Source organism: Palaemon carinicauda, chromosome 6, assembly GCF_036898095.1.
Source record: "Palaemon carinicauda isolate YSFRI2023 chromosome 6, ASM3689809v2, whole genome shotgun sequence".
Taxonomy (NCBI): Eukaryota; Metazoa; Arthropoda; class Malacostraca; order Decapoda; family Palaemonidae; genus Palaemon; species Palaemon carinicauda.
In genome coordinates this window covers 178,159,563-178,183,524 of record NC_090730.1, presented here as the reverse complement: position 1 = coordinate 178,183,524, position 23,962 = coordinate 178,159,563, and the positions used below count along the sequence as shown (strand labels likewise).

Below are 23,962 nucleotides of genomic sequence, written 5' to 3'. Positions count from 1 at the left end.
CGCAGCAGTACTACATGAAACTCCATTTTTTCTTATTTGGCCTTTAATAGGGTGGTCATCATACTCATTGTATGCTCTGTTGCTAAAATTAAGTTCACAGGTATTCTAGTATTCTCCGGTCACAGAACAGTTCAGTATAACCGCCCCTAAACTAAATGATGACATTGAGATTCTGAAAAAATTCATACTTACATTAATCATATAACCTACATAAATAAAAACTCTACAATAACGATTTAAGATCTCTCAAATATATGACGGTCTCTAATTTATCCTCATAACTACTTACAAAATTAAGATTGCAGGGGCTATAACGCTCATACAAAAAACCATAGCTTATGTAGTTCCAAATGCTCATTACATGGAAACTAATTGAAAATTTACAAGCATTAATTATACTATTCCCTAAGTGATTCAAAGTTATATATGAAACCAATTAGACTAATGATATGACAACCATGTGTTATGAACGATTTTTTATGCTTAAAATTGTGCTATAAATATATATTTTCATGATGCTTTTAATCACACAAGATGTTTACAACATAGGGTATAGAGTATCTTTCGTAAGGTTAAAAGAAGTGGAATTCACTGTCAATCAAGCTAAAAGACAAGATCTATTGCACAATAAGTAGACCTGTGATAATGTATGGATTGGAAAAAGGGCTCCAAGACAAAAAGAAGAAAAAGCTTGCAAAAACAGATGAGAATGGCTACGTGGATTATGTGAATGTTGGCTTTAAAGAAATTAAGAGCAATGAAATAAGACGAATGGCAGGCATAGTGAGCCGACCCATTAATGAACAGATAACAATGATTAAGAAGATAAACAGATTAATCCCATAAACATTTCCCAAACCAAGAGAGTTGTAAAATTATTCCTACTTCAATGTCAAGTGAGTACCCTATTTTGATGTTTAATAAAACAAGAACCAATATAGAGTGAATATCATGTATGCCAAAATTAATTTCAAATTTTCTAAGTAGAATCTGATATCACAAATTTTGACAGTTACTTACAACACATTCTTAATTTATAGTATGTGTTACTATGCCAGTAATTTCAAATATGGTTCTAATTCCTACTATGTTATTGTTTCTAAAGAAATTCTTATGGAAGTCCTGAACACTAAGGAGAATATGGTAGAGCCTATCAAGTTCCATAGGAAACAAATGAAAATACCTCCTACCTACTCTAACAATTTATTAACAATCTATTCTATTTTTTTCCATATTCAACTAGAAATAAAATAGTCGAGGAATATGTCCTATCTGTTTGCTATGATTGATAAATTAAGAGGACGTAGATCGGCATCAATACAAATGATACTGATTTTGACAAACTAGCTTCAGTTTCATAGGCAATATTTTTTTTCCACGAGTCTCAAAACCACATAGCCAAGTATATATGTAAACATTTTGTAAAAGTTCAGAAGTCTTTTATAATAAAATAATATACCATTTATATGAAACTAGTGTTTTGCCTGAACAAAAAAAATACTTTACAGTCTCACTGAATCCCTCTAGTGGAAGTTGACATTAATTACTAAAACTTATAATTCAATGATGTTAAACCTGTTTAAATTAATTTAATGATTTAATTAGAAGGTCATGATACACACAAGAAAACTTTACCGAAATACTAACTTGGTTTATGTTGTATGAGAAAAGCGATGATACAGCTTTATAACTGCTGGCTAGGGCTTCCGATTCACATTGAAGTGTGCTCTATTCGATCACAAACTCGCTTCACTTGCAATTTCCATGCATGGTGCACATCTGAAAAATTAAAAATATTCAGAAATAAACAATGAAAAAATGTTTTAGTTTTTTCATCCACTTCTATAAATTAGGATTGTCGAGGAAATACATCCAATATATTTGAAGAGAATTATCAATTAAGCATAGCCAATTAATATATACACAATATTCTGTAATGATGATGGTTTTTCGTTGTCTCAACTGTGATATAAGAAACCTAACCTTATTAGGTATGATCTTTGAATGATCCATCATGATTCACAATTTGAAGAAAATATGTCAGCTGCTCTCAGTGTGGAACATCATCATTTCAGTATTTAGCCTTAGTAATGAAGACATTATCAAATTCAAATTCATGTTTTTTCCAATAGCTGGAATCTTCAGTATATGGTAATCTGCTCAGGTCACAGAACGTTACTTTCAGATGCAATGGCCCAAACCAAAGCGGTGAAGAAATTTCCTCAGCTTCTGAAAAATATTGCATATTAATCAAAATACTCTACTATTTTGCAATGCAAATGTAGGTAGTTATAACTTTATTCATAAAACTATTTTCATAATTATCTCTCCCCATTGCAGAAGCAGCAGGGCTCCTAATTAACATACAGAAACCCATTAAAAAAGTAATTGCAAAAACTTAAATCAGACAATGCTTAGGTCATACAATATAAAAAATGATTCAAAGTTGTATTAGTTACAAATTTGACTTTTGATGTGTCAACCATGTGCCATGACCCTTATACATGTATATGGTCGTTTCAAAATAGCCTAAGATTTTTACAGCATATGATAAAGAGAAAATATTGTATGTAGTATTGGGTTACGGTATAAAAAGGTGCATTTGAAAATCACTATCAATCATAAATATATCTCCCACACCAAGGCAACTTGTAAAATTAATTTTACTCCAATGTTAAGTAGATATTTCATTTATTATTTCAAAATAGAGAAGCAGTATATATTTATATTGGAAAATCTAGGATGCTGAAATTCATTTAAAATTTGCTATAATGACTGATGCCTAATTGAGATAATTCCAGTAAAACCACTAATCCATAAAACCAACCTTATATTCAAAATATTTATTACTTCATTAGATATCAAATTGAAAAAAAAAACATATATCAAATTGAAAAAAAAAACTAAATATTCTGACATATACAAATTACATCCAGTGAAAACAGAACCTATGCTATTGTTATCAACACATGTAAAAGTTATTGGAGCTATAAGTTGCTAAGCTAAAATCTTAGAAAATCTGATTCACGTATATTGTACAATTGTTAATTGTCCATATGCACCTGATAACCGGACCTAGCCCTAGGTTAACAAAACTGGAAACAGCTATTCTGAAAGTAATTTCTTAAGTGAAGCTTACTTTACAGAATGCACTTGAAATTATAAGATAGCCTTTCTATTAATACAAAATAAGTATAGAACAAGGTATACATAGGAAATAAACAAAAAGAACATTGCAACTAAACAATTAGTTCCAATGCCATTTATAATTGAAAAAAAATAATAATTTTCATATTTCGAAAAAGAGAGACCCAGCTTAATCTTGAAATAACATCCCATAGCTCCCCCCCCCAAAAAAAAAATCTATTAAACCTTTTGCAAACATTCTCTGCAAGTTACTCATGACACCTTAATTTTCCATAAAACAGGTAAATAGAGAGCTAGTATTTTGTCATTACTAGAATTTGTTTCTAAATAACTCAATATATTTCTTCCTTTCTGTAAAGTAATAAAAAATTTTGCAAATAGTGAAAGTTTCTTTGAATTGGGAACGGTCATTAAATGTTTTCATACTTTTTAACATTGTCGTGACATTGATATTAACATTGATTAGGTAACTCTTCAAACTACGAATGCATTTTTTCCCTAATAAGTGAGAATCAAAAAAAATAATATTTAATATCACAGAAATAAGCCTATGTATATGAATAAACTGTTACTACTAGCACCTTGCCGAGTTATTAAATGAATTTATTTTTTAGTATGTAAAGACTAACAGATTTTTTTTAGGATCTCATAACAGTAGCCTACAAATACAACAATGACAATGAACAAATATGGTTCCTGGAAACCATAGTAAAGTTGAAATAAAAGTACTTACTTCGATGAAAATTTGCATTCCTTACTTTAATGACATTTTTTAATCCTCATGGAAGGACAACTCAATCCAAACATGCCACATTACAATATGTCAGTCTAGCAACTAAACCTTTCTCCAATTATCAAATCTGAAAAAAAAAATAGATGCAATACCGTGATACTTGAGAAAAAAATACGATAAAAGTATTGCAAAATAAAGTTAATCACTATGATTTAACGTAATGCCAGAACCCAAAAACTAGCCACCCAATATTAAAGATCAAGTATACTCAAATACTAACAAAACAAGGCAAATATGCCATCACTGACTATAATACAAACAACATTTGATCGTTATTTTTCTTATTACAGACTCTGATAGACGGTTCTACACCCTTTGAGCTCTCTTAGGATCAACTGTTCAATGGTAATATGGCGAAATTTTCTGGTTATCAGATCATGAATTATAATTCAACATAGCATGGATCCTCCAAAAATGTGTAACACTAATTGGGATTGTAAGAAAGGGAAATAAAAATCACTGCAAATACTTGCGAGTAAAACGAAAATTCATGCATAACGATATTTCACACCACAAATCTGTAATACATTTGTATGCAAATCTGACCAATATTCTTTAGGCAGGATACTTCATCAAAGCGCGGTTTTTCATTGGGGTGTTGAACCCAAGCCTTCCTGGGATCTTAATGAAACCTGCAGTTACCTGCAAAAACATTTAGATATAAAAAAACAATAAAAACTAGCAGAAGGCTTTACATTAATTAATACCAGCATATTTGGACTGAAATAGAAATCAACATTCATAAAGTATAATAAAATTTTTCAAATACGGATATTTCAGCCAGAGAACACACTATCTACACAAAAAGTGACTAACTACATTGAAAAAATATGAAGCTCTTACTAGATTTTAACTATTTACTTTTCCGCATTAGTAGGAATTTTGTACCGTTATAGATAAATTCTGATATTTCTGTCAAAACTATTCTAACAAATATGGGAAAGGCCTTTACATCAATCAAGCCGTTCAATCAAAAGAATTTAATAGCTACCTTTGATACTCAGGACACCAAGGAAAATGAAATATTCATATCTTCGATTCAATGAACTTAAAAGGAATCCATTATGTAAGAACACATTGATGAAGAGTAACTTTGAAATATAAGAAATAACTTTAACATGACACCTCATGCAGAACAGTAAGAGCATGTTGTTTTTATCTATCTTACGATGGTAGTTTTTGTATAATTATTGACTAAGGATTTTGAAAAAAAAATTTCTAAATCAGTTTCAAGGCTTGGAAGATTGAAATGCTATTTAATGAACAGGTACTAATGAAGATATTGTTAGAATAAAACTTCAAATATCAATATCAAGGAATGCAAGTTCGAATAAGTGAATGATTTATCCAAATAAGTGGAGGATATATCAGAATAGGTGGAGGATTTGTTATTGTTGAAGGATAGCTACCATCCATTCCTCTGCCCAGTAAAACCTGGGTCAGTAGCCTGACAGACACATCCCAACTCAAGTAATTGCAGTAGGGACCTGCATTTTCTAGTTTCAGTAGACATCTACCGTTTCTAGTGATTCCTCTCGAGCCCCTTCCTATTCTGCCCTGATCTAACCAGGAATGAAAAGGTCTCTTCTCAAGGAAGAGACTGAAGGTTTACGGAATCTCGATCTGAAGATCGTCAACGATTTCTTAAGGGCTGACATCAGTTTATGCATTCACCTTCAGTGTTTGTCCTGATGTCCCTAGATTTCGTTCAGAATTCCACTGTCCCTTCTATTTTCAAAGGAGGTAAGAGCATTGGGCTTTTGATTAAATGGGGAATTCTTTTAATCAAGGGCATTGTGCCAGATTTTTTTGCTAGATCTGAAAACAACTGCATATCTCCACATAAGGACCCAGTTAGTCCACTTGTTTGCAGTTTCGTGAGCCAGGAAGGTATCCACGTCTGGCAGAGCTCTTCAAATTACTTCTTGTTCTAATGATCTGACAAATCGTGAGAAGAGATAGAGGAGGCCATGTTTTTGACTAGCGGTCCAACCAGGAGGTTGGTTATAGGCTAGTCAATGCATTAACTTCCTTATTTGTCGAATTAGACTGAAATGATAGTCGACTGCATCCCCAGTCTCTTATGTTCACAGTATTAGGGTTGCAAAAGTCATGTCTATGAGCACAAAACAAGGTGTGGAGTCATCTGGAGCAAAAAATTTCCACTGCCTGAATAGACTAATAGCAATATCTTGGAGCAACTCGAGAGTTACTCAGGCTGGATAATTGGTTATTTGTACCATCAATTGCATCCCTGGCCAAAAAATGACCAATAACTTCTAGGGCAAATCATCATATGGGGGAAGGAAAGGCACTCATTCCCTGTGAGCACACAAATTGAAGTGCCAGAGGTACAACGCCTGACACAGAGGGAGAGCAGCAGCACTTGGCCCACTGCCATTAGGGTCGGGACAAATGCCAAAAGGAAAGGGTGTGGATAACAAAGATTGGAAAGGAGTTGGGTAACTTCAGGGACATTGGAAGCAGTCACTTTGCAAAGGACACTCCCTGTTCCTGGCTCCCAATACCGGAAACTTATATGCCCTGCTGGAATGTACCAAATAACTTCACCATCTTCTAGTGCTAAGGAGGAGCCATCAAGCTCCCTGTCACCATGGACCACCACACCCTTCACCATTCCCATCAGCGAAAAAAAATTGAAACAAGTAGCCCAAAGGGAACCATGGAGAAGTAGCCTCATCTACTAACTCCCTCCAGTTATTGATGAACTATTTGAAAGACCTCAGGAAGCTGTGAGAAAGCAGACAGCCCAACATCCAAGGGATTCCTCACGTAAATCCTGAAAAACACCGATGCAGATCTGAAAACTCCTAACCCCTTCAGCGTAGTACTCTGGGTACCAATACAGTTGTGTATGAAATGGGGTGACAGTTGTAGACAGGAGAGAGAAGAAAAATAAAAAATACAATCGGCATTTTCCTGGTCATTACCCAGTCAACTAACACTTCTTGCTCACTTGGCCCCCTTCAGGGTGAAGAAGCTTGTCACTTAACCAATGGGCCCACACAGCATTCAACACGTGGGGACACCAGTGGACAGAAATGCAACTCAGAACTGAGGAATTTTCTATCTAAAGCTGTTAGACCCATTCTTCCTCTGGCAATGAGCTTCTTGCTTCCATTACACAATGAAGAACTAACATTAACTTCAACAAAAAAAAAATTAGGAAATGAATAATTTTGAAATGTGTTCTCTGTACATTAATTTATGACAATGGTCATCGTGAAAGTGAATTTTCTCTGACTGGAGTAGGAACTGGGGCTCCTTACCCCACACCTTCACCAGCTGGATAGCCAACTTATCCAATTTTAACAGCTGATTCCAGGTCATGCTGGACTAATCTCTCTAAATACATGACAAAGGTTCGTAAGATGTGTAGGAACAAATTATGGAACATGCATTTGAAATGGAACTGGAATATAATTACCTACTCCATAATCTACATTATGTCCATCTAATGGTCTTTGCTCTGCTAAGCTCACTTTGCTTTCAAATAAATCTTCTTGGCATACATAACTGTGTGGATTTGCAGAGAGGTAATGGATATGCAATAAACGGCAACTTTCCTTTGCAGGTCATTATCAAAGTATCCTAAGATATAGCATATTTATATTATTACTTACCTTTGTCTAAGAGGTTGCAGATAAAGGTTCCCAAGTTCTTTGAGGACAGACTATTAGTAGAAAACACTTCATAATTGAGCGAGGGTACAATGTCATAGTTTCAACCAGTTAGTTTGGGTGACATTCCAACCTTTCATGCTGTGAATATAAAAGTTCATCATAAAACCGATCTTGGTGTGACTGTTGATGTTGCGATTATTTTTACATGTTGGAGAAACATCTAAAGCATTACACATATGAAGTATTGAGCTTTTTATTCTACTACAAAAAAAAAAAATACTGTAACAGCAAATAACACCAATGTTTTTCTATGTTTAGCTTAACAAATAGCAGTATCCATAAGATTCTGTGAATGATTGAAAATATGGAGGTTCCAATACTAATCAAAGACTTAACAACCTTGCCACAAATTATGAAATTATCCTCCACACTTTGGTGATATACTTTATCAAGATCACTCGTCCGAGCTTTTATCAGCTCATCAACCATCTGGCTCTATGCCACCAAACATCCCCACATATAACCAGTTATTTCATGCAGTTGGGTGGTGTATAGGTTGTTGGGTCACAGAATTCTCGCCTGGCAAAATAATTGCCCCCCCGGCTAACACGTAGTGCAACATATAACCCTTGCCAGAACAAAGGAGCAATAACTGTTTAATTGCAAGCAAACCCAGCAACGGTGGAGCAAAGATATTTTATTAAATAGTTAGTTCTAGTTCATTAACCAACATATGCTTGGACACAATTACAGTAATGTGTAAACTTTTGATTTTTCTTATATTTTCATGTCAACTATCGATCGAATATTCATATTGCTGGCGAGCCTAAGTTATGCTTGTCACCTTTTACCTATAACCTCTTACTGCCATACAGCAGTTGTCCCGTTTCTGAACATTCAATGTTAATTCAGAAACTTACCTTACAAATAGAATGCAGCATAGAATCAGTTCTAAGTTTTGATATATCTACTTACAAGGATAACAGCCATTTTCTATGGTATTTATAAGGCACTGGCTCTTAGCAGTCAACTGCATTGAAATTTGGGCACAAAGGGACCTGGGTACGGAGGCACCTGGGTATGGAGGGACCTGGGAGCACCTTATCCCTCTTGGTAGCTCAGGAAAAAAAAAGAAAAAAGTTAGTGATTCTGTCAGATTTCAATGTCAGATTTTTTATGGTACAACCGTGTGTTTTGATATATTAAGGCTGATATGGGTAACGGATGCCAAGTACATGTTTAACAAGGGCTGTAGCGTAAAAATAACAAATTTGGAAATAATTTGTATTTTTCCCAACATACAAACCTGGAGCTATTTATAGGGTATTTTTGGGCTCAGGACATATCATCCTGATGGAAGTTCCTTTAAGAGTAGCTTCCTAGAGTATATTTGACTACATTGATATTCCCAGAGAATTTTACCTTAAGGTCTTCAGAATTCTAACTCCTGGCGCAAATATCCCAACTTTTCCTTTTAGGGATATCGCATAATATCAGAAGACGTATTCTTGACACGCCACATAGCTATCTTCACCCCGAATAGCGTTTACACTTTGAGGGGGAAAAGTGGCAAGAAAACGAAGGGGAGCCGTTAATAAGGTACCTCTCCTCCATTACTGTTCTGAGTATCTAGATGACGTCATATCCGTCAGCCATCTTTATTCCTTTAATCATAGCGCCATTGCTCGGTGATTTTCCTGTGCTCTCTCGTCATTTCGAAAGATTTTGGATTTAATCATGCTTTCTCCAACCTCATCTGCCTCGGGAAAGTTGAATATTGATTCTTACATTGTATAAATTATGCCCTTGTCTTATTTTAATATGAATTAAAGTTACATTAACGTTGCAAGAGCTGTTGCCTAAGCCGGAGGCGTCATGGACGCTGTCGTTCATAACGCACGAGTCATTTAGTTAGCCAGAACGACCTTCCCGGTTTTAATAGCTTAAATATCTTCAGCTATTTAGCCTTCATTGTTAGGAATTCTTTATATTATGCCGATAGTATTTATATCAGCTTCGGTGATTTAGGTAACCGAACCTTACTTACGCTAGGCTTCCCAGCCTAGGCGTTCAGTTTTAGTACTTTCATGTATGATATAACAGTGTTTCCTAAGTTTTATATATTTAATGAAGCCCTAGGCAAATTTTTCTACATGCGAGATATATTGATAGCATAATGTTTTCCTCTTCCAAGATAGTATACGAGAGGGTTTCATTGATTTAGGTAATCTATTCTCACTGCCACTAGGCTACTAGCCTAGTGGCTTTAGTATACTTTCATACATGTTCCCCAATTGCCCTTATGTATTGTTTTTACTAACCCAGTCGGAGACATGTCTTCCTAACTATTAATAAAGCGATACTCATCTCCTACGGAGACTTGAGGGCAATCTCTCCTTCCTTCTAGGTTAGTCTAGGCTATAACCCTGGTCTATCGTGCCTTGAGTTTCAATTCAAGCACAACTAGGCAAGGGTTTTCTGTCCTTTCCCTGTAACTGCAGAGGCAGGATTTTGGGATTTGGTCAGAACCTCAGAGTATTTAGTCCGATGCCGGTGGCTGTCTGTTAGGGTGAATAGCATTCCCCTAATGGACTAAGCTACAGACATAGGAGGCTAAACCTCCCTAGACCACACCTGAAGGCTTGATACTTATTTTTTCTTCCTTTGGCCTAGTTGACTAGTCCTGTGCCGGCGGACCCTAGGCTAAAGAATAGCATTCTTTTATTGCTTAGGCGACACCGGCACTAGTTCTCAGTTCATCTATAGTTTAGGGGTGGCAGCGAGGTGCTGCCAGCCCCTTTACTGTATTAGCCGACTCTAGGCTGGAGATTAGAATTTTCTGCCGCCTGGGTTGGTTTAATACAAGAACAGAGTTTCGTTGGGAGAGGTAAGACTGGCAACCCTGCCGGCTCCTCCCTCACTCTATAGGACCCTCACCCCTCCCAATTTTCTCCTTTGGTGATGGCCTAGCCATCACAAACTCTTGGTCATCGTCCTACAATCAAGCCGATTGCCGGCAGGTTGAGGGGCTGGCTCGGGTTTCTGTCAGTAGTGGTACAGTCAATCAACTCTCCCTTACGGAAATAGTGCTCCGGGTGAGTTGGGCCGGCTATTCCGGCTGCCAGCGGAAGATCCCTTTACTCTAGAGTGTTCTTCAATCCTCTATAGTTTTCGATGGGTGGAAGCCTGAATGACACATTCTCCCCTTCCATTTGAACACTCATTCTGGAAGAAGGCGGTAAGGCAGAGCTCTTACACCATCCTTCAATCCATTCTCTCTCTCTCTCTCTCTCTCTCTCTCTCTCTCTCTCTCTCTCTCTCTCTCTCTCTCTCTCTCTCTCTATTATTACTGGTACCATTGGGTTCTATCCTGCAGGCAGCTCTAGCAAGCTGCCGACAGCCGGCAAGCTGCCGACAGCCGGCAAGCTGCCGACAGCCGGCAAGCTGCCGACAGCCGGCAAGCTGCCGACAGCCGGCAAGCTGCCGACAGCCGGCAAGCTGCCGACAGCCGGCAAGCTGCCGACAGCCGGCAAGCTGCCGACAGCCGGCAAGCTGCCGACAGCCGGCAAGCTGCCGACAGCCGGCAAGCTGCCGACAGCCGGCAAGCTGCCGACAGCCGGCAAGCTGCCGACAGCCGGCAAGCTGCCGACAGCCGGCAAGCTGCCGACAGCCGGCAAGCTGCCGACAGCCGGCAAGCTGCCGACAGCCGGCAAGCTGCCGACAGCCGGCAAGCTGCCGACAGCCGGCAAGCTGCCGACAGCCGGCAAGCTGCCGACAGCCGGCAAGCTGCCGACAGCCGGCAAGCTGCCGACAGCCGGCAAGCTGCCGACAGCCGGCAAGCTGCCGACAGCCGGCAAGCTGCCGACAGCCGGCAAGCTGCCGACAGCCGGCAAGCTGCCGACAGCCGGCAAGCTGCCGACAGCCGGCAAGCTGCCGACAGCCGGCAAGCTGCCGACAGCCGGCAAGCTGCCGACAGCCGGAGAGGTTGCCAACCGCCATGTACAAATACTATATCACTGGCTGGCATAAAACGCCGACAGCTGGTGATCCGCCGGCAGCCCTCCTTCAGCCGGGGATCTGCCGGCCACTACCACAGTCAACAGTATATACACTGATCTATACCCTGGTGCTAGCCTGCCGGCATATGCCGACTGGAACTACAGTATATGTCTATACAGTAGCCAATATATTTGCATTATAGATCATACTGCAAATAGAAAACTACAGTATAAATTATACGGTAGCCAAAAATTTTCCAACATGCCCTGTGTTGTCATGCGCAGCCTACTGTTGAGACCACATAATATAAAGAAAGTAAGTTCTTTCTATATACTAAATAGTGATCACTGATAACAATCCCCAATTTTAAACTGTCTGGAAGCTAGTGTTAAGTTACACTTTCCTATCCTTACAGGCTAAAAATCTTCCAATGGACTTTTCAAGTTAGAATGACCCATGGTTTTAATTGAGGGAGGTCACAGCATTTGGCTAGGCATGAAACATGTGTTTGTCTCCTATTTCATTTCTAGCTTATCTATTCTAAGCTACATGCTAAAGACAAAATATTTATTATATTTGTATACTTTACCCTGTGAGATGAATCACTGTATACAGTACTCATTTTCTTTTCTTCTCTTTACAGGAGGACCAACCCAAGTGTAAGAGCGTCTTCTGCAACGTACAAAGTAAGAACTTATGCGGCCATGAGGTGTGCAGGACGCACTCACGCTGTTCCATCACTAAGGGAACTCTAAAGTATTGGGACCCTGAGGTATGTAATGTCTGTAAAACCTTGGTTACTGAGGCTTTCCATGCCCCACAGTCAGTGGAGTCAAGGGATGAAGCAAGGGAAAAGCTGCGTAAATTGGCTTGTCTGCTAGCACATTCCGCTTGCCCGGAATGAAGCGAGCTGATAGCGAGTCACCGAGTTGTCCTCTGCCCATTTGAGTATCTCTACTGTAAGATGGCACAGCTGCTGCGAAAAGGTACTGCCCTGTTTTCTTAGATAAGCTACTACTGTGGTGTTGTCGCTCATCAGCACGACGGAGTGCCCCGCCAGAACCTGGTGGAACTCTTTGAGGGCCAGAAAGGCTGCCCTCATCTCCAAGAGATTTATGAGCTGGTACCTTTCTGATTCAGACCATTGGCCGGAGATGTAATGATGCAGCACGTGAGCCCCCCACCCTTCTTTTGATGCATTCGAAAAAAGCATCAATTACGGGGGAGAGATGAGAAGATCCTCCCCTTTGCAGAAGTTCAGCTCCGCCATCCACCACCTGAGGTCTGACAGTTCCTCTAGTCCTATGCGGGCTAGGTGACCCCAGGAATCAGAGTGTTGGTTCCACTGGGATTCTAGTCGCCACTGGAGGGATCTCATCCTGAGGCGACTGTTGGGGACTAGTCGGGTCAGGGAAAAGAGGTGTCCGAAAAGGCGAAGCCAATACTGCACAGGGAGCTCTTCCTGACTGATGAAGACTTGTGCTCTCTCCCTCAGTCTCTGGATCTTTCCGTCTGATGGAAACGCTATGTGCCTTAGGGCGTCTCATCGCATGCCTAGGTATACCAGTTCTTGAGAGGGGAGCAGTTGAGACTTCTCATGGTTTACCACGATCCCCAGATCCTGGCAAAACCTCAGAAGCTCGTCTCGGTGGCAGAGAAGGGCTGCCTCCGAGTCTGCCAGAATCATCCAGTAGTCCAAGTATCTTAGGAGACTGATGACGAGTCTGTGAGCCCAAGACGATACTAGGGCGAACACACTCGTGAATAACTAACTGGTTATGCATTCGATTGAACAGGAATCTCAGATAATTACTGGAAGACGGGTGAATTGGGATCTGGAAGCATGCATCCTTCAGATCTAGAGTGCACATTAAGTCCTGGGGTCTTATCGCTTGTCTGAATGTGTCGGCCGTCTCCATCCTGAAAGGTGTTTGTTCGACAAACCTGTTCAGGGCCGAGAGGTTGATGATTGGTCTCCCGCCTCCAGACATCTTTTTCACAAGAAAAAGTAGACTGCAGAAGCCTGGAGAGCGTCCTTCTCAAACATGGACTGGACTTATGCCCTGCGGGAAAAATCCTGTGCGGATCCCTTCGCACAGGAGTTCGGTGGAATCGGCACTCGAGTCAGTGGAGGGAGAGACAGCATGAACGGGATACGATACCCTGAACAAATCACCTAGACCGTCCAGGGTTCGGCCCCGTGGCAAAGCCACCTCTACCAGCGGCTTTGAAGGCATCACCCAACAGGTGGGCAAATGGGTGGATTACCTGTCTTATTGGGACTGGCCTCGGCCAGATCCCTTCTTCCCCTTTCCTCCACGAAAGTACGTTTTGCTGTGAAAGGCCTGCTTTGCACCCTTTTTACCCTGCAGTTTTGGATTTCTAGCACTTTTTGGCTGCAGGTTTTGCTGTGCTTTCTGCTGTGGCTGAGAGGGGTAAGGTCTAGCTTAAGACGTTCTGGATGAGGTAGTCCTGACTAGACTTCCTCCACCTCTCTGCCATCCTCGGGATGGAAAAAAGAATTGCCCTCGAAAGGAGCATTTCTTAGTCTCGCTACTTCGGCCTGATGGAGATGTCTATAGAACTTACCTATGATGGCATCTCTCCTCTTCAGGATAGTGTTGGCCCAAAGGTTCACTACCCAATGGGAGAGGAACTCGATGGCCCGAGTGCCAGACAATAGGAAAGTCTCCAAAGACTTCCTGGAGGACTCCCGAGACAGGTCTTTAGACCGCATCAGTTGTCCTAAGGATCCTAACCAGAAACCAGCCTTGAAGTAGACCGCACGGCGTACTTCACCACCTCCTGGTTTAGGATTTCAGAGGCCAAAAAGGAGACGTGAAGTCCCGTATGTTTATCGAAGGGGGTGGCCTTCGAGATTCCCTCTTTAGAGTGGTTGAGAGGCAGCGTTGGAAGACATTCCCCGAGGATCACGTAGTACCTCCTATGAAACACGTACGGAGGAGGTAGGAGCTTGGAGGACGAGTTAAGCGGAGAGAAGAGGTGGACCCAGTTGCCTGGGACACTCCCTTCTGTTTGGCACTCTTCAACCACTTTGACCAGGGTAAAGCTGCACTGGTCCTATAAGGTTTCCGAGTGCCATAGAAATGGTCAAGGACCGTTTCTTTTCCATCTAGATGGGCTGCCGATGGATCTGGAAGTCTATTGATGGAACGGATGTAGGCTAGGACCTGCCAGAATGCGTGTTCCGACTCCTTCCTCTCATCCTCTGTAAGCATAGGGCTAGCGGCTACTGGCAGAGCATCGTCCTCGAGATCGTTCTGCCCTTACACGTTCGAGCTCTCATCCATAGGAACCCAGAATGGGTCGAAGTCGTCAACTGTATAGACTGGGGATAGTGAGACTACCGGGGATGCTCACTTCCAGCTGCCTGGGAGTCAGTGAGGAAGGAAGCCAGGCCGAGGATTTGGGGATGGTGAAGAAATCCTTCGGTTCCCTCCCACGAGGCCGGAGGTCCTCTGTCACCAAGGGCCTAGAGGACACCGTCGGCTTACGGGTGGAATGCAAGTCCGTTGCCGTACGGGGTGAGTCCCGTCTGGTCGCAGGTCGTGCCTCCTTGGACACTATCTCTACCGGTAAAGGACGGAAGGAGTCTCCATAGGAAGTAACCCTATCCTCCTTTGGGGGGTGAAGGACGAATCCTTTTCCTTTACCCCTTTGGCCTGGCCTGTGGCGTCTTGAACTGCAGGGGGCTACCCTGAGGCTTATGCTTAATTTCCTCAAGAGATCTTTTGCAAGGCGATGACCGAGACGGTGCGGGATCTTCCGAACTCCTCCTAGGATCGGAGGGAGGAGAGGACCATGGGAAGAGAGGCGGCGACAAGGGAATCTTAGGTGTGTCACCCAAGGACTGGGAGCGGGGAATGACTCCTTTCATGGCTTGGCGCGTTACATTGAATAAGGTGCTAAGCCACGGGGGGTCACGGGCTCCTGAGGAACTAAGGGGAAGGTTCTTAGGAAAGAACTGCTCCCTGTGTTTAGGAACCTGGGCAGGTTTCCTATCCCTCTTGTCTGATGGACGCTTCTCTACAGGCAAGATCGGCACAGGCCTACCATTATACATAGGGACTGGGCTCGGTTGCGCAGACGACTTGTCTCTGTTGTGGCCTAAGGGGCTCGAGAGACAGATTGTGAGCAGCAAGATGGTCGTGCGCTCTTGTGCCGAACTGTTGGTAGGCGGAAAGATGCTCGTGCGCGCGCCCTTCCCGATTCCGTGCACCTTTTCCGAGCTCGTGGAACGCCTGGGGTAATTTGCACACCTGGCACGCATAATGCTGATCGCGCGCATGGCGAGCAACAGGATGTTCGCGCGCATGCCGAGCAACAGGATGTTCGCGCGCATGCCGAGCAACAGGATGTTCGCGCGCATGCCGAGCAACAGGATGTTCGCGCGCATGCCGAGCAACAGGATGTTCGCGCGCATGCCGAGCAACAGGATGTTCGCGCGCATGCCGAGCAACAGGATGTTCGCGCGCATGCCGAGCAACAGGATGTTTGCGCGCATGCCGAGCAACAGGATGTTCGCGCGCATGCCGAGCAACAGGATGTTCTCGCGCAAGGCGCGCCATAGAATGAACCCGCGCGCCATGTTCGCCATTTTGTCTGCGAGCGCCAAGAAAAAAGACGTCTCCTCACAGCACGAGGAGGAGAACGTCTGTGGTGGAGAGGGGTTATCCACCCCTCCACTCCACAAACCTTCGGAGAGGAACGTTCAACAGACAATTCCTCCGCAGGGGAGAAGAGTTCGCCCGAAAGAGAACTACGCTTATAACAAGGTTCTCTTTTCGCCCCTGGAGGAAAACATAAAGCGTAAGGAGATTGCCTATGTACAGAGGCAATCTTCTCTTGCGAACGAGAGATGTTCCGGCAAAGGTGAAGCTTGCCTTGGAGAGAGCCCTGCCACTGCCCCTGGTGGGTTAGCTAACTCCTTGGTGTCGGAACCAGACTCTCGGCCTGACCGACAGGCAGCAGCGCCTGCACCCAGAAGAGGAGGATCGACCTCCACAGAGGAAGGAGATGACCGCCTTCTCTCTGGTCCCCTTTTGAGGAGTTCAAGGACAACACCCTTCGAAGGGGGACCATCGACGCCCAGCAATGGCCATAAAGACACAAGGTCTGGAAAAGAACAGGCCCTCCCTGGGGGAGGAGAAGGAGTCGACTCACTAGGGGAACTGCTACCTTCGTCTATCCCACAGGGATGACCTGGAGTCACAAGCCCTACGCCACTGCTCGACCGTGCCCCGGAAGGGCCTGGTCGAAGATTAGCTTCGGGCAGAGATTTGGGAGTAGAGGAAGCAGAAACACGCGATTTCTTCAATTTCAAGGAAGACCCGAAAAGCGAAGGTTCGTGTTTATACTTCTTCAGGTGTTGTCCCGCGAACACAGTTCCCTGGCAAGCCAAGCATAAAGGGTGTGATTCAGTCTCCACAGACGACATGAAGGTGCCGCAGCGGCGGCCTTCAATCCCTGGATATGTCCGCATAGCGGGACAATAACCACACACACACTGACACAAAAGAAAATGGAAAAGTAATAAAGTCAAGGCAGTTTGTTTAATGGGAGAGAGAGACGGCATGTCCGCACTCTACCGAGCCATAAGCAAAAGTGGTTACTCAAATGACAGGTGTGAGTGAGCAGGGTAGCTAGTCCACCCCAGACCCCCTCCCGCTAACTAGCGGATGGGGTAATTATCCCACACTAAAACTGTCTTGGCTGGTTCTCAGCGTTGCTGAAAGTAATACCCAAAAAAATAGCGAAGGTTTAAGTGTGTATTCACCAGTTTGTTAAATGTGTATAAAAATGGACCTATTTAGTCAATCTTACAAATTTTTCAAGTCATAATATAAACATATTTCATAATTTTTTTCTGTTTTACCTTGCATCAAACAGGATTGAATTCCAAACATATCTGTCCGGAGTGAATTGTAGTACAAAAGTCAAACTATTATAGATAATAGCCTATTGAGCCAAGATATGTAACTACACATGATTTGCTTGTCAGGAAATATGAGCAATGTGCTTGTTAAACTGGGAGAGTAGTGAGCTACTGCTGAGCAAAATCTAATAGTTAAGTGATAAATTAGCTTACTATTGAACATCAATAATGACTGTGCCGACGTCTGGTAAAGCTCGAGATCTAGGTGTATTTCTTGACTGTAACCAGTCTCTAAATGCCTAAATATATAATGTAATAAAAACTGCGGGTCATCATCTACGAAATAGTGTGCTTATGAAAAAGTACCTGGACAGAAGTTCTGTAAAGAAACTTGTGAAACTGTTATTACCAGGATTGACCACAGCAACTATCTATTACAATTTACCAAAAGTGCAACTTAAAAAATTACAAAACATAGTAAACAGAGGAGCAAGACCGATACCCACCTAGAGAAGGGATCACCCCTATACTAATTGATTTACACAGGCTGCTGATTAAAGGGAGAATTGAATTTGAAATATGTACAATAACCCACTAAGTTATCAAAATCGGGCGTCAAAAATACTTGAGAGAATTGCTACCTATTGCGCAGCCAACAAGTCGTGTCGACACGAGAATAGTTACAGACGGCTTCAAACTGTTGGAACGTAGATTTATGTCTACTCTAGGCTCCAGAGCCTTTAAATATGCGGCCCCGAGACTATATAATAAGCTCCCACGAAACATTCGAATGAATGAAGACATCAAGGCTTTCAAGAGGAAACAGAAAACCTTATTTCAACAGTCTAACAAAAGACGATTTAACAATAAATGAACAATACACTATATGAAACTTTAAATATTCTGAAAGAAAAAGGTAAAATGAAAGTGGAGGTCCTGTAAAGAGTGGAGTTCAACTGATGTATGGGACCAGAAAAACAGCCATCAAAGTAGGTAGGTAAGTAAGCAAAATCAATGGCTAAATATTATCCAGCTGGGCTAACTTGCAATGTTAAAACGCGAACGAACCGAGCTAGAGAACAACAAAGAGCAATGTCGTGTTAATTTGGAATAACATACAGGTACGCTAAATACGGTCAACTTACCAAGGAGGTTTTCTTATTACGATGCACATGGCTACAAATAACTACACAGAATGTTACTGAAAAAATTCTGATTTTCTATGCGTCAGGAATTCTTGTCAAACAAAAGCTTCAATGCCTTGATCAGGTTTCATTACTATTAGAGGTTTTCAAAATTTTGTTCTTGGGGTATTTCTTCAGAAGCATACTGCACTGGATATTAAAAAATACATACATGCAAAGAGCATGTGAAAACCACTATAAAACTTATAAATAATATACCAGATTGAGCATGGTGGAATTGTGGAATTGTAAGGAGCTTTATACGTCTTTACTTCTAACTTTAACTAAGTGGGGAAAGAAGTTTTCTGTATGGTATTTTTCACTAATAACAAGCCCCTTAACATACCTTCTTATGCAAACACAAACAGTTCCATTTAAACATTATTGGTCGAGAGCAATGGCATTATGACATGGTGGTATACTTGGTTTCATTACCAATTAAAAAAAATCAGGTTTCACTAGCATTTCTGCTAAGTAATAATCAAAGTTACCTGTTCAGTGTTCACTGGTACATTTGTTTGACTGAATACTTAAAATAATGAAGGAAAAGCGGTAATTTTTCTTATTGTAGTTATGGAAGACTCAGTGGCTTGAACTTGTGACTTTGAATTTAACAGAGAGAGATATCCTAAGGGTTGTTTCTAGTGCAATGTGGGTTACGGCCAATTTTGTTATTTGACTAATGGTGGCATAGAAGTAGCAATTGAATTTGCTCAGACAATTTACTTAAGCACAAACATTGAGTGCGTTGTGGAAAAACTTTTAAGATCGAGCTTCAAATATTTACGCAAAAATTCCAGGATATTGTTCAATAGCAGCCATATATTTCGCATCTTCCCCTTCAGTTCTAGCATGGGTACCTTCACATAAAGGTGTCTACAAAAGGGAAGTAAAATATGTGGGAAATACTCAGCGTTTACTATATAGATATTGTTGGTAAAAAATTTCCACAAAATAATGATCCAAAGGGGTTTGCGTGTGCTGCACATCTATGCTCCAATTCCCAGAACAGAGCAGTAGTTAGGAAATGTTAATTTTGATAGCTTAGCTAGCTACAGCGGAGTAAAAACTATTAAAACGATATGATGCAAGTTAAACTTGATTATACTTTACTTTCCAGATACTTAAAAGAACCATATATCTCTACAATTAATAATCATGTGTTTAATAACCATATGTAACTATTAATTTGCAACAAACACTTATTTTAGGTATTCCCCCACCAGAATTTCACGATTACCAAACTTTTATAAATTTGTGGTTAAAATTACTTTACTTCCAGAAAATAAGTTCATATTTGGTAAATTTACAGTTTCATCCATTATGGGGAAACTGGAATAAGAATATATTTGCTGCATCAAAAATAGTGTTGTTCCAGCAAATTTAACGTTTATTTTGATCGCAAACCATCCGATTTAAGAGATTTACTATGTAATTGGAGTTAAAACAACAAGTTGTTCCAGAATACCCCCACTTCATCCCAACAATTATGGGGGACACCAGGTGGGAACCGGGGTTTTGGGTGGGGGGGGGGCATCAAATGATATTTGCAATAAATGAATACTTATCCTTCCACCACCCCTCCCCCTATACCCCCTATCTAGCCCTACCGGGGGGGGGGGCTCCGCACCCCCCCCCCCCTTCGACCCCCCCTTAAGGCCACTGTGATTTTCAGGGCACTACTGAACCTAATAAACCCACCTAACCTAGCATAGGGGCCCTGTATCCCTACCTACGCCTACCGGGTAGGGGCTGCCCCCCCCCCTGCGACCCCTCTTAAGGCCACAGTGATTTTCGGGACACTACCGAACCTAATACAACCATCTAACCTAGGACCCTGTACCCTTACCTAGGCCTAGCCCCTGCAACCCCCCCCCCTCCCTTACAGCCACTACCTAACACATCCATCAAACCAATTCCAAAGTGATGGTACTGCTGTATACATCGTTAAACTATCACCATTATAATATACTCTATAAATTAATGAAGCTTACCTTACCTTAAACTGTTGGTTCATAAAGATGTGTTGCTGCTTTGAGGAAAACGTGAAGCTGTTGCGAAGGTTCCTTGGCATGCAGGACAATTTTTATTTTGTAAAATTAAATTGTGTGTCTGGCACAAATGCACTAGTTTTTCAACAAATTCATTGTGAGTTAGGAAACAGTCTGGACAAGAAGATGGAATTTCAACTTCTTTTGCAACATGAGATGACGTGCTTTCTATGGTCTCCATGTCTAAGAACGAAATGAAATGGCTGGGTAAGAAAATGTATTGTCGCGCTGTGATTGGCCAAACATGTATGACGTCATAGTGGACAGGCGCTGTTATTGGCCAAACGTGTAAGACTTCATAGTGGACTAGTTTGTCTGCGGATTATAGTGGTCACAGGGCTCATTTAAGCAAATACAAGACACAGTCAACAATAACAACAGACTTAGAAAAAATCTGGGAGGAAGACATGAGTAGCGTGAGTTTGATTGTCGATATATAAAGAACTAAGCATTTGCGACATAATATTTTACAGAAATACTACAAAAGACTTGCTTTACTCGGGAAATATATTATTATAATAGATTTCCCATAATGGATGAAACTGTAATAATACCTCATAGTTATTAAAATTACACCGTAAAATAAAGTTTCATGAACTTATTTACATTAATGGTGATGCTGCTTGTTTCAGAAGAATTACCTAGCTTTTCATGTATCACAGTGACCCCCTATAGATCAAAACCTATGGATTCCCACAATACACTATTAACAAGACCGTTTAACACACCACAAATACACAAAGCAATAATCATTATCTACAAACCGAGTATTGTACTATTCTATAATTTTACCATGAATATTTCGCGATGGCAAATATCTGAACATACACAACAAATTAAAAAACTAAAGAAAAAATAAAACTTATACACAATTTTACAAATAGCTAACTGTAGCTATTCAGAGCTTTCAAAGAAAATAAATATATATTGAATGGATGCTCCATCCCGCGCTCAAATTATTGCTTACACTGAGTTTCATATACAAATTAACTGATCCCACAAAAAATAAGACCTAATAGCGAGAGACCAAGGGAGAAAGCAATAAAACCTCATGAACATAACTTAACATAATAAAGTAAACACATAAAACATCTTACGTATATAAAACAAATACCGGAAACCTTCGTGCACATATATTCACGGTTACAAAAACAAACAAACTACTTCACTAACATCTTCTAAGAGTTGAGAAACAAGGACCATCAAGGACCTTTACATGTTACTACCAATAGATGGCGTTGAAGCAGGAAGGCTACGTTTGTTTGAAATACTTTACTGACTTTCATTATTTTATAATAGTCTTGCTATTAAAAGTATAATCTAAGCGAATTGGTTAAAATGTTAATAAATTGAGACAATTATATTTATGGTTCTTTGTCAAATTTTGAGAGTTAATCATAAAACTGACATTGTGGACACATTGAACATTCTAAAGTACGATTGAAGTAATAAATCACATCATATAAAAATGCTTTTACATCTTTATTTCTGATATATAAAAACAGAGAGTAAGGTACTTAAATGAAAAAAAAAATACCTTTTAATCATACGTTGAAAATATCCAATACACTGGCTAATATGATATACGCACATGCACATTATATATATATATATATATATATATATATATATATATATATATATATATATATATATATATATATATATATATGCATATATATATATATATATATATATATATATATATATATATATATATATATATATATATATATGTGAGTGTGTGTGTGTGTGTGTGTGTGTGGGTGCATATATATATATATATATATATATATATATATATATATATATATATATATATATATATATATATATATATATATATATATGTGTGTGTGTGTGTGTGTGTGTATGTATGTATGTATGTATACAATCTCTGCAAGTTATCAAATTACCATGAATTAGTTCTACAACATTGTCATGCATATATTTTCCATCAATATTCAATGCTTTCCTAAGAACTACTAATCAAAAGTTATACGTTGCTGGTGGTAAGGGGAAAGAAATCACACCTTCACTTTTGCTGGCATGATGATTCTTTTTAAATGTTTTCTCAATACCTTTCTTTATCTCAAATATCACCATAACGGATCAAATCCTATTTTGATGCAATCAAGTATAATTTTAGAAGTATACTTACTACAGTCTTCAAGATTTGAATATCCATAAGTATCCAGAAAAAAACACTTTAAAATAATTTGGTTGTCATACTAGTTATATGAAATATACTAATGATATCACCGCATATAGAAGAATTAACCTTAATTCACACTGAATAATAATGATAATAATAGTAACAAAAATAATAATAATAATAATAATAATAATAATAATAATAATAATAATAATAATAATAATAATAATAATAATAATAATAATAATAATAAAAGTAATAATAATGTTAGAAAAATTCAGAAAAAAACATAGTTCAAATCGTTCCCTTTTCTAAACATGGAGAGAGAGAGAGAGAGAGAGAGAGAGAGAGAGATGAGAGAGAGAGAGAGAGGAGAGAGAGAGAGAGAGAGAGAGAGAGAGAGAAGAGAGAGAGAGAGAGCTGAATGCAGAATAAAGTATTTTTTTCCTTTTCTATTCTTTTGTGTTTTCTGATTTCTATCCAGTGGGGCCTAAACTCGAATAACCTTTATGGACCTCAAGCATACCAGACCCCGCTGCCTTATTTTCCAGAGGACTGGAAGAGCCCTTTGGTTTCCATAGCTTCTGAGAATGAATTCTCTCACAGATATTGCTGGAATCTATTCACCGTAATTTATGTTCAAAAATGTATTTTTCTTTATTCACAATTCAGCTATTTATAGATTTGTATGTATTTTTTTTTTGCATACCTTTTAGAATACTGATTTATCAAAACTTATTTTCATCCTTCTATTTTCGTTTTTATGGTTAATTGCTTTTGCTTTGTCACATATTCAGATAGTTCTACGTATTCCACTGTATTTATTCAGTGTATATTTATGTGTGTTAGCATAATATTCAATAAATAATACAGTAGTCTTTAATCATAATAGACGTTTTACTATATGGTGAATTTTCCCTTTTTTTGGTCAGCATGGAAGAATATTATATCACGCTGATCGTTTCCAATATACAATTGGTTAATTATACTGTTGTTTAAAGAAATTTTATGAGGTAACGAGACATATTTGATGATAAACTTATAACCATCCGGAAGTTTAATTTACTTACTGCAATAAAGTAGACTTTATTAA

At 40.0% G+C, this 23,962-nt stretch overlaps 1 long non-coding RNA gene across 2 annotated transcripts; it reads right to left on the bottom strand.

Moving 5' to 3' along the window:
* Positions 1-1,909: 1,909 nt before the first annotated feature.
* LOC137642840 (uncharacterized) lies at positions 1,910-21,897 on the bottom strand. 2 transcript variants are annotated; one of them, XR_011044888.1, is made up of 4 exons: positions 21,812-21,897; positions 7,585-7,722; positions 3,881-4,582; positions 1,910-2,229 (listed from the first exon to the last, which is right to left on the bottom strand). It is a non-coding gene; the product is annotated as an uncharacterized lncRNA (long non-coding RNA). The 2 variants fall into 2 exon arrangements; XR_011044887.1 differs by lacking the exon at positions 21,812-21,897 and adding an exon at positions 8,560-11,014.
* Positions 21,898-23,962: the final 2,065 nt, after the last annotated feature.